This window comes from Stegastes partitus, unplaced genomic scaffold, assembly GCF_000690725.1.
Source record: "Stegastes partitus isolate 25-593 unplaced genomic scaffold, Stegastes_partitus-1.0.2 Scaffold1280, whole genome shotgun sequence".
Lineage (NCBI taxonomy): Eukaryota > Metazoa > Chordata > Actinopteri > Pomacentridae > Stegastes > Stegastes partitus.
The window spans coordinates 27,199-43,461 of record NW_007579011.1 but is presented as its reverse complement, the minus strand read 5'-3'; positions in this window follow the sequence as shown (position 1 = coordinate 43,461).

The window sequence follows — 16,263 nt, the reverse complement described above, 5'->3', positions numbered from 1 at the left end:
GCAGTGTTTTCCATTTCCTCCTGTGGGATCCCGGTGTGTTACCGGTCCAGATGAGATGTATTTCCATCCTAATCAGAACCACCTCGGCTGCTGATTTCCACACAGGAGGAGCACCAGCTCCACTCTGAGCTCCCTCCGGATGTCCGATCTCCTTCACCTCCATCCTAAAGCTGAGCCGGCCACCCTACAGAGGAAACTCATTTCAGCTGTCAGTCTCGTTCTCGGTCACTCCTCAGAGCTCATGACCATAGATAAGGGTAAAGACTGACGGGTAAATCAAGCGCTTCACCTTCAAATCAGCTCCCTTTTCTCCACGACACTCTGCTGATGCTGCACCAATCCATCTGTCCATCACCTGTGATCCAGATCCCTGCACACTTAAGCTCCTCTTGGGGCACCAACTCCAGCCCTCATAACAAAACCATTAAAACAATTAAGTACAAATCCTCCTCCAGTACCTGCTACTGGTAGTAATGAAGTGGTAAATACCACTGCTGGAGGCTGTAACCACCTTAACTCCTTCATCCCCGAGGCTAGATTTGAAACCTCCATCAAGGAAAGCATTCAGTCAGTAACAGACGTTGGGTCATGTGGATGAGAGACGAGTTCTTCATCACTGAGCCAAAGACAGAAAATCTGAGATCTGAAAAAACCCAGCAAAAGGTGACATTTTTACTTCCACCTCATGAGAAGTGCAATTTATTTTTCCATCTCCTATATTCTCTGAGGATACCTGCAGCTCAACTCCGGCTCCACACTGATGATTCACTGAATATTCTCTCTGAAATCTCCCAATCTGGTTTTCAATACAAACACTGCACGGAAACAGCCCCGATTAAGATCACCAACAACCTCCTACATGCAGCTGAATCCCGTCTACTGTTTATCTTAATCTTTCCTGCTGTTTCCCATCAGTACTGTCTGGATATCTTTGGAGTTGGTGGCTCTGTGTTTCAGTGTTGTGGATTTTTGTTCAGATTCAAAAAGCTCTGCTTCACACCACACCGTGGGATTCCACAAGGCTTAATGTTGGGGCCGCTGTTGTTTATCATCAATAGATTCTTTTCTTTTAGCAGTTTGGTATCAATTTTCCAACTCAGTCTCCACAAAATGACATTCCTGTACAACTAAACTGCATTTTCAATGATGTTTTGAATTTAACCTGCTTTCTGACAGATTGTGTTTGTTTGTTATGTCCTCCATGGGCTTCAGAGTATATGTTGCTCACAGAGGCTACTGGTTTGCAAAAGTCATAAAGTTAAAACATTTGGTGTTTTTCCACCCCTATCAGCTGTAGAACCATGTTTTACCATTCTGGATGTATCGTCCAACATCTTGTTCCTCTGTACACAGTTTTTCAGCCGAATGCTTTCTGATTTTTTCTCATGAGACTTTTCTTCTCCACTAAACTGAGGAGCGAAGAATAGTTTCTCAAGATCAGGTGCAAAAGTTTAGCCTTTAAATGACTAGATGCGAAAATATTTTGATTAAATATCGTGATTTCAAACTTGTAGTTGGTTAATTTTCTAAATGGAACAGCATGTCGCTCATGATTAGTTTAAAGACCTTCAGAAAGCAGTAAAACCGAAGATTTTTTCTGTTTTTACGGTTTCTTACTTTATTAAGAGGTGTCATTTTGGCATTTTATTTATTTTTAAAGGATGCCTTTCAAACCCACTAAAGAGTCTGAGAGTTTATCGGGATAATTGCCATAAATTAAATTAGCATATATAATGATTAAAAGGATATTTCTGGTGTTGTTTTCTGGGCATGTTTCCCATTTAGCATTAGCTCTCATTAGCTTTCCGAACATGCCTTTTTTTTTTTTTTAGTTTAACTGAGAATAAATGTAAAAGTTGCACAAACTGACTGCTTTTATAAAGACACCCTGATTGAACCTGTGTAGTCTTAATATAGAAGCTGCACTAAAAACTGGTGGCTTGGATTTTTAAAAAGGGACGTTTATTGACATCTGCTGCATCCATTTGGACTAATATTTTCCTTTATGCATCTGCTAACTGTACAGAAGTAGCCTCCTAGAAAACACATTATTGCCCCGTGTTGTACAGCAGTGGCTACATACTCTTATATTAGCAGGAAGCTCTTCCTCCTCTTTTATTAATGCTAGAAAAATAAAACAAAGAAAGGCCGAGGTCCCATTATTTTTTATTTCCGGGCGCGCGACAGCCGAGTCACTTGTCTGCTACCTGTGTCATTGACGCAACATGAGGTAACTGTCATGCAATACGCGGAAAACTCCCGAGTCTTTGAGCCCGTTTGGTGTGTCGGTGACGAGAGGTGACAGCAGCTCAGAGGCAGCCGAGGCAGCCGAGGCCCACATCAGAGCAGCAAGACAACAAGAAGGGAAGCGACGAGGATCTGCCTCCCGTCCTCGGCCTCGCTCGTGTTCGTCTGAGGAAATCCGATCCTCGCGTCTCGTCGCCAATCTGCAGACTCAGCTGATGGGAATCGACACGGCGGCTCCGTAATCAGACAAATATTGTTTTCCAGGGGTTGTAGCCACATCCAGCCGCTGCTTCCTCACAAACAGATTAACTGCAGACGTACGAGCAGCTTTTCTCTCCTTCGCAGCAGGACGCAAACCTCAGAGAGCAGATCAGCCGCTCGGAGCTTTTTGTTGTCGACCGAACGAAGCAGCGAGATCAAACCGTGACCTTCTTCCAGCCCGGCGGGGGTCCAGAGCAGCCTCACATGTAGCGAGCACGACGGGAGGAGTCGACCTCATGTCCTCATGTTCACCGCATGCAGGAGGGCTGTTCTTCAAGGCTGCAAGAAAACGGTTCTCACCATCAGAACGGTGATTTTTATTTTGATTTTTGGGATGTTTTTAGATGCAAACTCAAGCTGTAGTCAGGCTTTTGATTCATTTGTATGTATTTATTACTCCTAAAACTAATTTTATTTATAGATTTATGTTCTAATAAAGGATATTTTATTTATTGCTCTTCTTAGAACGAATTAAATTATTTTTTCTCTCTTTTATTTACATATTTAAGCCTATTCAGTGTTTTGTACTTCATTTTTTACTATTTTCTTATTCTACTTTTATGAACTCTGGCTTTTATTTTGCCCTTCACCTACCTGTATTTTAATAAAATGTGAATTTATTTAATTTAATTCACTAAATCTTCATTGCACGTGTTATTTCTAATGATGCTTTCTCAGTTCCTCAGCATAATTTATTTATAACGAGATGCTGGAGGTATTTTTTTGTAATATTTTTATTGCATTTTTATTCCTTTTATCTGTAAACTGCACTTTGTTTCGTTTCATTTGTATGAAAAATGCTGCATAAATAATGGCTGATTGATTGATTGGATTAAAAATCCGTTTTTTAGATCACTGAAACTGCGACTAATTAACTAACTTAACTTAAGCCGTGAAGGAGTTTTCTGTCACTCGACTAATCACGTCTCTACACGTGAACTCAGGCAGGATGGAGGTTTATAATCCCTCATTTATTCAGTCTTCCTTTTAAAAAATCTTCCCTTTCAGGCAAAACAAAACACGTTTGGCTGGAATCAAAGCATAAAGGAGTCAAAGATCCTCCGGCGTGAGTAACTGTCGGCAGTAAAGACGCTGCTGCTGGATGAAATGATGTATTGACGTGTGCGGCGCGTGGATTAGTGCAGCTAACGGGGTCATCATTCAGCTCGGCTTTATCCAGGATTTAATGTATTCTGTTAATGATTCAGGATTGGATTTGCCTTTTGTGTGTTTCTTTGAGCTTCTAGTTGCACGAAAATATCGTCTCAGCGCTGCTCTGAAACTACAGCATCCAGGTGTTTTTACAAATCTGAATCTTTCTGGGATGTTTTTTAGCTGCGAATTAAAAGAGAGAACATGTTGTACTACTGCTGATTAGACATATTATATAAATAAGGAGACGGTTTGCAGCTATAACGTTCATCCAGGTGGAAAATCTGCAGCAAGTTTTAGGTGACAAACTTTTCTTATTGTCTAATTTTATGCTTTTAGTTTTGTTAGAAGTCTGCCGTCACATAAAATGAAGTTTCATTGTGTAAATGCATGTTTAGACCATTTATTATTATTACCTCAGGATATAAGTGTTTCAGTTTTGCATTTATAGCAGCTGTTTAACAACCAGATCTGTATGTTTAGGAACTTAAATCGAAGTCACCTCTGAAGTTACAGTCATGACTCGATAATCCGACACTAAATGTAAAACCTTCTTTTATGTCGGATTGTCAAGACGGAGGTCCAGATACAAGGAGGGCTTGATGCTGGAAGGATCATTAGTTGTTAATTATTGTTCATAGTTGTTATAATAACTAGTAGGGCTGGTCCCAATAGCACTTTCTGGGCTCAATTAATGATGAATATCAGAATATTCGTTGCGGTCGGGGGACACTTCCACCCCGGGGCAGCGCTCTGACGGGGTGGAAGTGTCCAGAACACACAGGCAGTACTTGGCTGCTGATGCTAGTTTAGTTAGCGTGATAGTGAACGTAGCCAATCTGTGGGATTGTTCAGTCAGATAATACGCCGTCATCCTGATTGGTGACATTAAATGTCATGTCGGAGTCAGAATCCAAGGCTGTCGCTATGTTAAGGCTGTTTTTATGGGTTCTGTTGGTTTCTCCTAAAAACCTGTTGGATAGCAGGTTTAGGATTGTTAAGGGTCGATTATCGAGTCATGACTGTATCTGACCTCTGACTTCTCATGAACAGTGAAGCTTAACGCAACCAATGAAGTGAACACGTTTGTGATTAGCAAGATGCTAAAATGAAAGTTGCTAGAAAACTTTCTCTAAAGAATAAAGTCACAGGAAGCATCAAAGAGCTTTTTTTCCTTTTGAAATCCAGACTCTTCACTTTATGAGGGCTCTTTCTTTTAACATAAACAGCACAAACTTTTTCTTTAAGTATCTCTAAGTTCTGTGTTCAGTCCAGTATCAGAAGTTAAAGACTTTGGGCTTCCAATTAAGGTGAGATCTCATCCACATGGAGCGATGATTGAAGAGTTTCAGCCTCTTTACTAAAGGATGAGAACCCAGAGAGCAGAACCGGCCGTTGTTCTGGTTCTAATCAGGATCTGATTACAATGATCGAACTGCAAATCAAACTAAGCCGGTGTTCCTTAGTGTCTGTGGTTCTGCTGCATCACTTCCAGTCACCACAGAGAGCATCATAACTTCCCACCAGCGGCTGCACTGAGTCACATTAAACGTCCTCAGATACGACAGGCGGGACCAGAGGAAGCCTTCAGCTCGTTCGTCCTCATTACACGGCGTCAGGATTCACATTTGATTAGAAATGAAACTTTAAGTGGAGAGCTACCTGTTGGAACGACGGCCTCCTGCAGCTACGGAGATAAATTAGAAGCTTAAATAAGAACCATCACGGCGGCGAACACGCATTTCATTTTATCTTTTTGCCAAACTTCCCACAGACCCGAGGCTCCACTCCGACTGCGGTTATTTCTCCGGGGGAGGCGGCTTGATTTTAACATTACCTGCATTAGCGCTCCATCCCGGCGATAATCACAGCCACAGTTACTCGCTGTTTCTCAATGAACTCGCTGGAAATTAAATCCCATTCGGAGAGAACTCTTTGCATTTTAAAGTGGTTTCAATTGTTTCCCCAAGTGTGGACTTCCTTTATTTCTGCTTTTTTAAAAACCAGCTCAGTCTCAGATTCGTCTTTTGTGCAGAATACACAACGATGCAGCTGCTCGGGCTGTTAAATAAGCATCGGCAGTGAGTTCTGCTGTTTCTGTTGGGTTTTGACTCGAGGATTTTCTTGACGTCACTCCACCACAACACAGACTCTTGTTGCAGTTAATGACGTCTGCATTCATTGTGCAGATGCTGAACAGAGCAGCATTAATGCAGCGAGTGGTTTGGTTTGTTTTATGCAGCGTACTTGTTGTTCTTCGGTTGGTTTCTGTGCACCTCTCCAGAGACAATGGAAGCAAATTAGCTGCTAGCTAACGCTGGTGCGACAACATCTAATAGTGCAAAAATAACCCATAAAAATAATAGAATAAAACAGTGATTTCTGTCTAGCATGTCTTCCCCTCATCCATCAGTTAAACACCAACAGATGGAGCCGTTAGGGAACCAATAAAACGGCAGAATACTTTCAAACCACATGTTTGGCAACATGGCACCATCCATCCATCCATCCATCCATCCATCCATCCATCCATCCATCTGTCCATCATCCATCCCTCCATCCATCCATCATCCATCCCTCCATCCATCCATACATACATCCATCCATCCATCCATACATCCATCCATACATCCATCATCCATCCCTCCATCCATCCATACATACATACATCCATCCATCCATCCATCCATCCATCCATCCATCCATTCATCCATCCATCCATCCATCCATCCATCCATACATCATCCATACATCCATCCATACATCCATCCATCCATCCATCCCTCCATCCATCCATACATCCATCATCCATCCCTCCATCCATCCATACATACATACATCCATCCATCCATACATCCCTCCATCCATCCATCCATACATCCATCCATCCATCCATCATCCATCCNTCCATCCATCCATACATCCATCCATCCATCCATCATCCATCCCTCCATCCATCCATACATCCATCATCCATCCCTCCATCCATCCATACATACATCCATCCATACATCCATCCATCCATACATCATCCATACATCCATACATCCATCCATCCATACATCCATCATCCATCCTCCATCCATCCGTCCATCCATCCATCATCTATACACCGCTTAATCCTCACTAGGGTCATGGGGGGCTGGATCAGGCTCTATGGCTTCACAATGGTGACCTTTAAATTTTCACAGGAGCTGATATCAGCAAAATCAAACCAATACATTTTAGGTGTCATAAAATAAAACGACGAGACGACACCCACTTTTTTTTAAATCTAATTTCTCTCATATTCAAATGGGTGCTGCAGATATTTTGATGCTTCTAACGTGAACAGAACACAAACCGCACATGTGTTTCTGTTCAAGTGTCAAGGCCTTGAAGTGAAGTATCTCCGTCTGCATGTAAAACAGTCCTGACAGCAGCCAATCAGGAACTCTGCATCCACCACAGGCAGCTCCGTCTCTGTGTCGAGCATGTAGTAAAAGCAGTCATGTATGATTACGCTGAGCCCTTTGTCTGACTCTGAACATTACAATTGCACAGATGATGGAGCTGTAGTGTCTCGCCTTAAACACTCGTGTGTGATTGCTGATTGTGTTGTTCCAGACCGATCTGCTGAGTTGTGCCCGGTCCTGTGTTTATGTGCTATTGGTCGTGACTCAGAGCTCACAGTGAGGAGGAAATGTCCTCTTACACAGTAAAAATAAGTTAATGTTAATGAAGTCGGCAGGTTGTCCTCCAATCGCAAGGTTGGTGGTTCGATGCCCTCCACAGCTGAAGTGTTTTTGGGCAAGACACTGAATCTGAAGTTGCTCCCAATGGCAGGCAGCATCTTGCATGGAAGCTCTGTCGCCATTGGTGTATGAATGTGTGTGAATGGGTGAATGAGAAACATATTGTAAAGCGCTTTGGATAAAACTGCTATATAAGTGCCATTTACCATTTACCATTTACCAAGCATGGGGGCGGCAGCATCATGCCGTTAGGGTGTTTCTCAGCAGCAGGTTCAGAAATGAAATGAAGGAAGGGAATGAGGAATGAATGCAGTCAAATTCAAAGAGATCCTTTAGTGAGCAGATACTGTTGCAGTGGTTTAACCTCTAGCACCACAATAATGTAAAAGACCTGACGATGGAAGTTTACAGATGCTTACATTTGACAAATCTTGAAGGGAAACCAAGAAGACTTGATGCTGCTGCTGCTACCAAAGGTGCTCCTACAAAGTCCTGAATCATGCTTTCACTTTTCCATTATGGGAAACTGATTAGTCTAACTCACCAAATGTAGACTGTGGGTGTTAGCTTACCATTGTTTGCCCTCTACGAAGTTGTTATCATTTTCCAAACCCCCTCCACTATGGAAAACAATAACAACAGCCTCCAAGCTATCCACCTACCACACTGAACATGTCAAGTTTTGTATGTAGTCTGTCAGACCTTTACATTTTTTCCTATAAATTAGCCATTTAAATGACATTTATAATAAACTTTATTCATAGAGCACTTTTCAAAACACACATTACAAAAATAAAAGCGTGTAAAATCGTCTCTGTGTCTTTAAAAGTTAAATAAGAATGAATCTGTGAAATATTTCTCAGGTGATAAACACGTCACTGGATAAGTTCTGTGGTGTGTTTTTCAAAGTTCAAATCAAAATCGAGCCACTTCTTAAATCTCTACATTTAAACCATTCTGTGTTGCAGAATCGTCTTTACTATTTATTAAGTGATCGATGCTCCTGATGTCACAACCTGTTCACAAAACCCTGGTGTGGCATCACGCTGGAGGCTTTGACAGTCCTGCAGATCTGTTGTTGTTGTTGACAGACGACCAACAACATCGACTAAAATCAGTTTGATTAACGTTTTAATCTAATGTTCAAAGAATGTTTCAGGGATAGTTTTTCTGTTGAAATAATATTCCTGCGAGGTTCAGCTCCAGCATGTGGAGGATGTTGACAAGGCCACAGACTGATGGAGGAAGAACAATTTCAAACTATTAGTCAAAAAAAAAAAAAAAAGATATCAAGACCTCGGATCACAGAACATTCTGTATAAATCATTTCTGGTATATGTGACGTATTAACAAAGTTAGAACATCGTGCCTGCAGAGTTGCCGTTATGGTCCACATTGGCAAGGAAAGGTTCTGAATAAACATTTAGGAAATGTTTTAGAAATCACTAAAACTTTGCACAACACTCTGAGAACGGTATTAGAACAAACGCTGGGAGCCTACAGGAGCCTGTTTGTGTCCAAAATGGCGCCCAACTTGATCTGGTTTGTGTTTAGTTTCACTTTAGTTTGGCTGTTTGTTAGTTATCACCGTGTGGAGCGTCGTTCTTTGAGCCCAGCACAACAATCAGAATAATTAGCCACGATCGAGGCGCTAATTGCTTTCACCCCGACCGTACAGTAGCAGCGGTGTTACTGTAACCGACACCAAACGGCGTCGCCATGACGACCGCTAATTGGCATCGGTGTGACAGACGAGCAGGAAGCGGCTCTGCAGAGAACAGTCTCGGGCGGTTGCTAAGAAACAGAAGGAGAGCCGAGGAGAGACGGCCTGAGCAGGTATATGTGATGTAGGTAAACAGTGAGCATCAAAGGGAGGAAGTGACTCACACACACACACACACACACACACACACACACAGTAAACAATGACTGCTGTCAGACAGGAAGTGATGACGGCGGCGCTCTATAACTGTCTGAGCTTATGTGCCTGGTTTCACGGGTCAGAACAGAAGCCGGCAGGTCCGGTTATTCCCACAGCTCTCCTCAGTGTCAGCCGTCACTGCTCTCTGGGTTTTGTGTTCAAACCTTCATACGATATGCAGCCACTGGAAACAGGAGAGTGAAGAGCAGCAGAGGAACTCCAGAGTCGAGTCCTGCACTTTGAACGCCGATGCTCCTCTGAGGTGATCCCTGGAAACCAGCCGGCATTAAAGCTGCACCAGTAAATAATGTGATGTTAACCCTCTAAAGTCCAGCAGCCTGACATCTTCTGCTCCTGTCACATGTTACTCACTGTTGGCTCAGTTTTTTACTGCAATATGAAGTCCTGAAGCTCTACGGAAGAAGAAAAACAACGACTAGGAGGAGAAAGAACTCAGAAATGTCTCCTGGACGATATGAAGACAATCTGAAAGTTTCTCCTGCAGCTATATTTGAGTATTTACGTCGTTCACACGACTCTGGACATGAAGCATCTTCCAACAACATGACGTCACCTCGTTTATCTGCATGATGTTCTTTTGTTTGTTGTTTTTAGCCATATTGCCTCTATTTTATTAACCCTGTATGTTTTATTTCAGTCCTCGTCTCTTTAATCGTCTCCTGTCTGCTCCGTCTGGACTCTGCCTGCAGTTCAACCGTCCACATCTTCTCACATCATTTCTTGTATTTTACAGAATCTCTTTGTAAACGAGTGTTTTTAAATGAAGTGATTGTGATGAAATCTCTGAACTTTAAACCTGGATGAGATTTCTTTTTCTCCCAATAGAACCATATGATTCAGTCGTTTAACATCATGCGGCTAAAAATCTGGTGATTCTTTCTGTTTTTATGGTTTCTGGTTCTAATAAACTGTAGGGTTTTTTGGGGGTTTTTTGTGATTCTGATTCTAGACAACTGAAAACACAATTACTCATCATCAGTTTCTTGAACAGTTTTGCAGGAATCCATTCATGCTTCTGTGACGACAGACACATTTCTGTATCACTGAAAAACCACAATTTCTGTCCAGCATGATGGTTGTAGGAGCAGATTCTGTATTTGGTGTCTCACGTTAATGTGTGTTGATTGTCAGGTTAACCTTTATAAGGCAGGAACCTTTCTGTTTAGGTAGAGTTTCCAACTGGAAGGGGACAAACCAGTTGTTGACCTGAAACTTACCGTATGTATAGATGTTGGTTGGAAATATGTGTTTTAGAAGATTTGGATAACAAATAAAGACACTCTGAACATCGTAAAGCAGTTTGACTTTAATTCATTAGACATCAGTCATATAGCGCGTCAATTAAGTTTGGACTCCGTCAGTGGCTGAAAGCTTCGGCTCAGCCTCTACATGAGTATGAACTAAAAATAAAATGTTGACAATTATAGTTATTAAATAGCTAATTTCTTAGATAAGAACAAAAAAATAATAATTTAATATTTCGACTCCAGAACGCTGCCATTGCCAAGTTATTGTGCTACATAGAGTTTAATAAAAAAACAACCTAAAGTACACACATATGGGCCAACACAAGTTTTTCTCAGGAACATGCATCATGTGAAGAAAATATAAGCTTTAACAACAAAAGTCTTGAAACCAGAAGATTTCACAATTCAGAGCTAATGCCCCTTGCTGATACTTGAGTGGTGAAAACTCTACCAAGTTTGTAGTTAATCAGATTGTTGCAGCAGGTCGATAAGAAGTAAACCGTAGTTTTACACAGACTAGTTAACATAAGTATATGTTCCCATACACCCAACCAGTTGGCAGCAAAGACGAGGACATGTCCAGACTTTCACACAACCAGGACAAAATCTACTATTTGAGTCCACACAGCCGAGGTTTTGGTAGAAAGAACTGAGGTTGCTAATATGCTAACTGGGTGTGTTTGCTGTTTGCAGCTGGAGCAGAAGAACTGGATTTAATTATAAACTTATGTTTAGCGTTCGTACAATTATGACTGAGGCCTTGAGGAGAATTTGTGCGATTCTGAAAACGACAGAAACGAGACGCAGCATTTGGCAGATTTCACCAAAGTAGGATCAAGTCACAGTAGTTATGACCAAAAAACAAAAAATAGGAGCATTCATCGTCCCTCCAACACCCCGGAGCCAAAGAAAACAAGACAACTGAATGAAAATCCAATCAGCTGATTCATTTTGTGCTTTTTGCAAACTAATAAATAAGCTTTTGGCTAATTAGCATAATCCCAAATGTGCCTGAACGCATCCCTCCACCAAGTTCGGTTTGTTTCAGATCAGGAGCGTTGTGAGCTATGACGGAGAGACAGACGGAGTCAATCAGCCGCCGCTTCACCCGTTTCATCAAGAAAGACGATAAAAGGGGAGGAATGGCAGACGGCGACTCGGCCATCGCTCCCCTACGGGCTCGTAAGTAGCTTTCACACTTAATCAGGCTCCTGAAAACAAAACAGCTAATGTCTGCTAAGCCCGCTTGTAATGCAGAGGAAGACTGACAGCCACAGAGCGGCTATAAAAGCAGACGGTTGGAGGATTACAGGACTCGCCTCGCTGCGCTGTGGATACCTGAGACGCTAAGGTCACTTCTTCTTTTTGTATATAATCCTGAACATCCACTTAAAAGCTGCGTCCCATCGTGTAAATCACTTCAGTAGATCAAAGAGTCGTAAACGTTGAATTTAAAAACAGAACCTGAAGCGTTTCTGGAGCTCAGGTGAAGCTCCTGATGAATCGCGGCGGAGCGTGGAGGCTGCTTCGTCTTCCAGCGCCGCCCGGACGCCTGATCGATGCCTGACGGGGGTCGAACTCGCTGCTTTAACTCATACCTCCCAAGGTGCACGCCGTTCCCCCGAACACGTCCTCGCCGCTGTAAATAACAACAGGCAGCGATGTGGAGGGAAGAAGGGAGGAGAGCGCCAGAGGCAGGCGCTGGTCCAAACAGCTGGTTAAAAGCATCTGGCTAATGGCAGCCATACATCAGCTGCAGTTATGTATAGTCTGCGTGACTTTATCTGTCAGACGAATCCTAACAAATAGTCTCTTTAGCACGAGTTATGTAATCTATAATGACTTTCCCTGGAAGTCAAGCCATTATACATGAGTGTATGGAGGCAGTTTGACTTTGGTGCTGAATGAACTTTACATAAATACGAGAGTTTGGTGGATCTGAAGGTCACTACAGGGCTTTAGTCCTGTCCTATATTTACCAATTGAGGACTGTTTACTCTACTAGTTCACATTTCTGGTCTCTCTATACCATCTCTATGAAATAAAAAGTATGAAAACAGCCAAAAACAACTTGATTATTGGTGGCAGATGAGCTGGGTTGGAGTATTTCTGGTTTTTCATCGCAGCAGTCTTTAGGTTTAATCAGAAAAGTGCTGAAAATAAAATAAAAAACATCCACCAACACCAACAAAATAAGGAGTTCTGTGGCCTCATCCATCCCCAAATGGACCGGGGAGGCCATGAATCCAGGTTAACACCTCTGGGTGGTGGTAGGACAAGAGATTCACAACAAATCTGCAGAAATTACATCACATTGGGCTTCATGTTGACAGGTCTGCTGCAGCAGGTCGGTCGGGGGTAACGGGAAGAATACACTGTTAGATATTTTAGTGATAAAGTTCAAACACTGTAAAGCAATTTGAAAACAAAAAGCCTGACCAGTGGATGGTTGTTGGAGACAGAAACTCCAGAAACAAGAACAGAAAACAATAACAAGGCTCAACTGAACGTATGATTGAACTTTAAATTAACCAAATGTACAAATCAGTGTCCACAAAAACTCAAATGTTTGAAGCACTCAAAGAAAAAAGGACAGAAGCTAGATGTTGCTTCAGGAGTCGGCAAAGAAGAAGCAAAACGTGACTTTTTCATGAACTTTCCTCACCCAACCTGAAGTCATCCGTGATGCTGAGGACAGTCTGGAGGCTCAACACTGTTCTCCACGATGGAAGCACACTGAGGTTCAAAAACTACACAAGAACAACCGTTCTCCTCTTCTGTTAGCTTTCATAGGAATCCAAACGTCTTCACCAAAGAACAGAACTGAACTCAGGACGCTAGTTCAGTTGGAAGGTGGAGAGCCAATCACATGCTAGCAAATTCTACTCCTACCTACACCTGGCAAACAGCTGCTGTCTCCCAGTGTGAGGAAACACAGGAGGAAGACGTGAAGATAAGGAGTCCGGCTGTCTCCTACTGAGGAACATCTAATCTCAACCTGCTCTGAGGTGTTCCCACAGTCTCTTCCCTAAAACAGATAAATAACAGAAAGTTAGTTAAACCTGTAAACAAACAATATGACACTCAATAAAACCCCCAATTTATATCAACATAAATAATCATATTCTCCTCATGTATTTGGTCAAAACTGATGAAATCCTGAAAGACCATAAAAGCAGGAAGTAGTTGGCTGACTCCTCGTTTTTATCTCTGAAAAGAGCGACGAAGCTGCTCAGTAAGAAAAAAGATTTACTTGAAACCTGAACCTGAACAACATTTATATCACCATATAAAAGTCTGTATAACCTGTTCACTTCCTACAGTAAAACTTCTTGGTTGCACTTCCCTTAAAAACCAGAAAAAAAAAATCACCTTAAGTTGCTTTTTCTCCAAATGTGACCTCGCATCGTGGTTAAAATTCAAATGGTGTATCTCCAGGAGCAGCTTCCTCACCTTGAATGTTCCTCATGTCCCTAAAAACCTCGACAGATCTGGTTTTATGCACCGTTTAAATGGACTCAAATGCTCCGAAAGTCCTTTGGAGTTTATATTATTTGGATTTTTTTACGACTCGTGAATGAGGCTGTGTTGACGCGTCCTGCTTGTGTTAATTGTTTTTATTATCTCCACCGCCGACGCCTCAAATCACGCGGGACGGCGGATCGTTAAAGCTGAAGTTTATGTGACTTCGTTTGAAATGAACCACATATTAAAAAAAAATCTGCAGCAGTAATTAGTTATGATCACACCTGAGGCCGAAGCTTGCTCATCCCATGCAGTCCTGCCTGGATAAGGATAGCAACACGGCGGCAAACAGGCATAAAGAAAAACTGAATGCTGATGTCAGATGCCCCCGTGGTAAATCTCCTCTACCTGGCAAACAGTGGGACTTCCTTTGGCTCCTTCATGGGATAATCTTCCTCATTCGATGTGATTCATGCAAGAAGGCAGAAGGGCACAAATCCTCAAACAAACCGAAACAAGACAAACTAGAAAGTTTTTTTTGTCTTCATCTCGAGCTAATATCCCTTCAAAATCCCCCTTTTTTTTTTATTTGTGTTGTCCCCACAGAGGCAGAGCGAACTGGACAGCGATGGGAGGCGACCCGTAATAGATTCACCTGGCAGTGTGGAGAAAGCCGTAATCCTCGGTTTAGTATTCTGACAATGGCTTAGCGAGGACATTGCAGAGAAAGCTATTAGGGCTAAATAAGGTGTAGCACATTCACACTTGAGCTCAACAGGCTGTCACCCTGGAGGCTTCTATCAGGGAGACGTGGAGCTTCCATATGTCGGAGGCAGACGGAGCAGCACCAAGTGTTGTTTCACCAGAACATCGACGTATACTCTCTCCTCGACAAGCATCTGTCTCACTATGGAGATTAATTGCAATTAATCTCACTAATGGGGAGAACGGTGTCTTTTCAGAGGTGTTTGTTGTGCCGCATCTGGTTCCATAAACCTGGTCCAGCAGCTCCGTCTCCACTAAATGAAGATCTTGACAACCAAACTGCATTCTTATTTACATCTTGAGTTTTCTGACGGATTTGTTTGTAACGTTGCTCCTCTACAGTCAACCAGTTATACGCTAGATGACTTCAGACTGGTCACTCCGGTAACCTAGAAAATGGAGGATAAACTTTAAAAATGTAGTGAAAGAGTCGTATTTAACACAAACAATTGATTTTTTTTTTCTCAATCTAACCAGGTCATTTTGGTGTCAACACTGAACCAAGGTCCCAATGAAACATGAGATTCTCCTAAATCAAACCACATTTTTTTATTTGTTTTCTTTCCCCTCAAACCAAACCAGAAAGTGAATGAAACTGGAAGTAAACAATGACTTTATTCCAAGACTGATGGTTTCTCGTCCATCGTTGGACGCAAACTCTGGTCTTCTGATTGAAAGTCAGTCTGGTTGCTGGTTTGTGCCATCCATCCATCCATCCATCCATCCATCCATCATCTCTACACCTTAATCCTCACTAGGGTCATGGGGGGCTGGAGTTTATCCCAGCTGACTCAGGGTGAAGGCAGGTTCACCTGGACAGGTAACCAGTCTATCACAGGGCTACACTTAGAGACAGACAACCAAGCACACTCACATTCACACCTACGGACAATTTACAATCACCAATTAACCTCAGCATGTTTCTGGACTGTGGGAGGAAGCTGGAGAACCCGGAGAGAACCCACGCTGCACAGGGAGAACATGGAGACTCCACGCAGAAAGATCCCGGGTGTCCTCACTGGGACGCGAACCGGTGACCTTCTAGTTGCGAGACAACGATGCTAACCACTGGCTGGAAAATGAACTGAATTCTTCACCCAGAGACAAAAAGTTCGTCAGCGTTCCAATTTTATTCTGGCTTTATTTAATTTGTATAGAAATGACCTTGTTTTCAGGTGAACCGGTGCTCTGGTTCTGGTTCTGGTTCTGGCCTCGGCCTCGTAGATAGAGGGTTGGAGTCTCTCCTCCATGCCGATGACCTTCTCTTCTGTCTCCTACTGAACAAGAAACACAGCAACAGCTGGACACAGCAGATAAGAACTGTCAGAAACTGGGCCCTGGCAGGAAATATGAAAAAACCTAATATCATGATTTTATTTTAGTTTTTCCTTGAAAAAGGCCCAGATGTCAGCAGAACAAATAAAAGTTCACAGTGAATAAGCTGAATGAG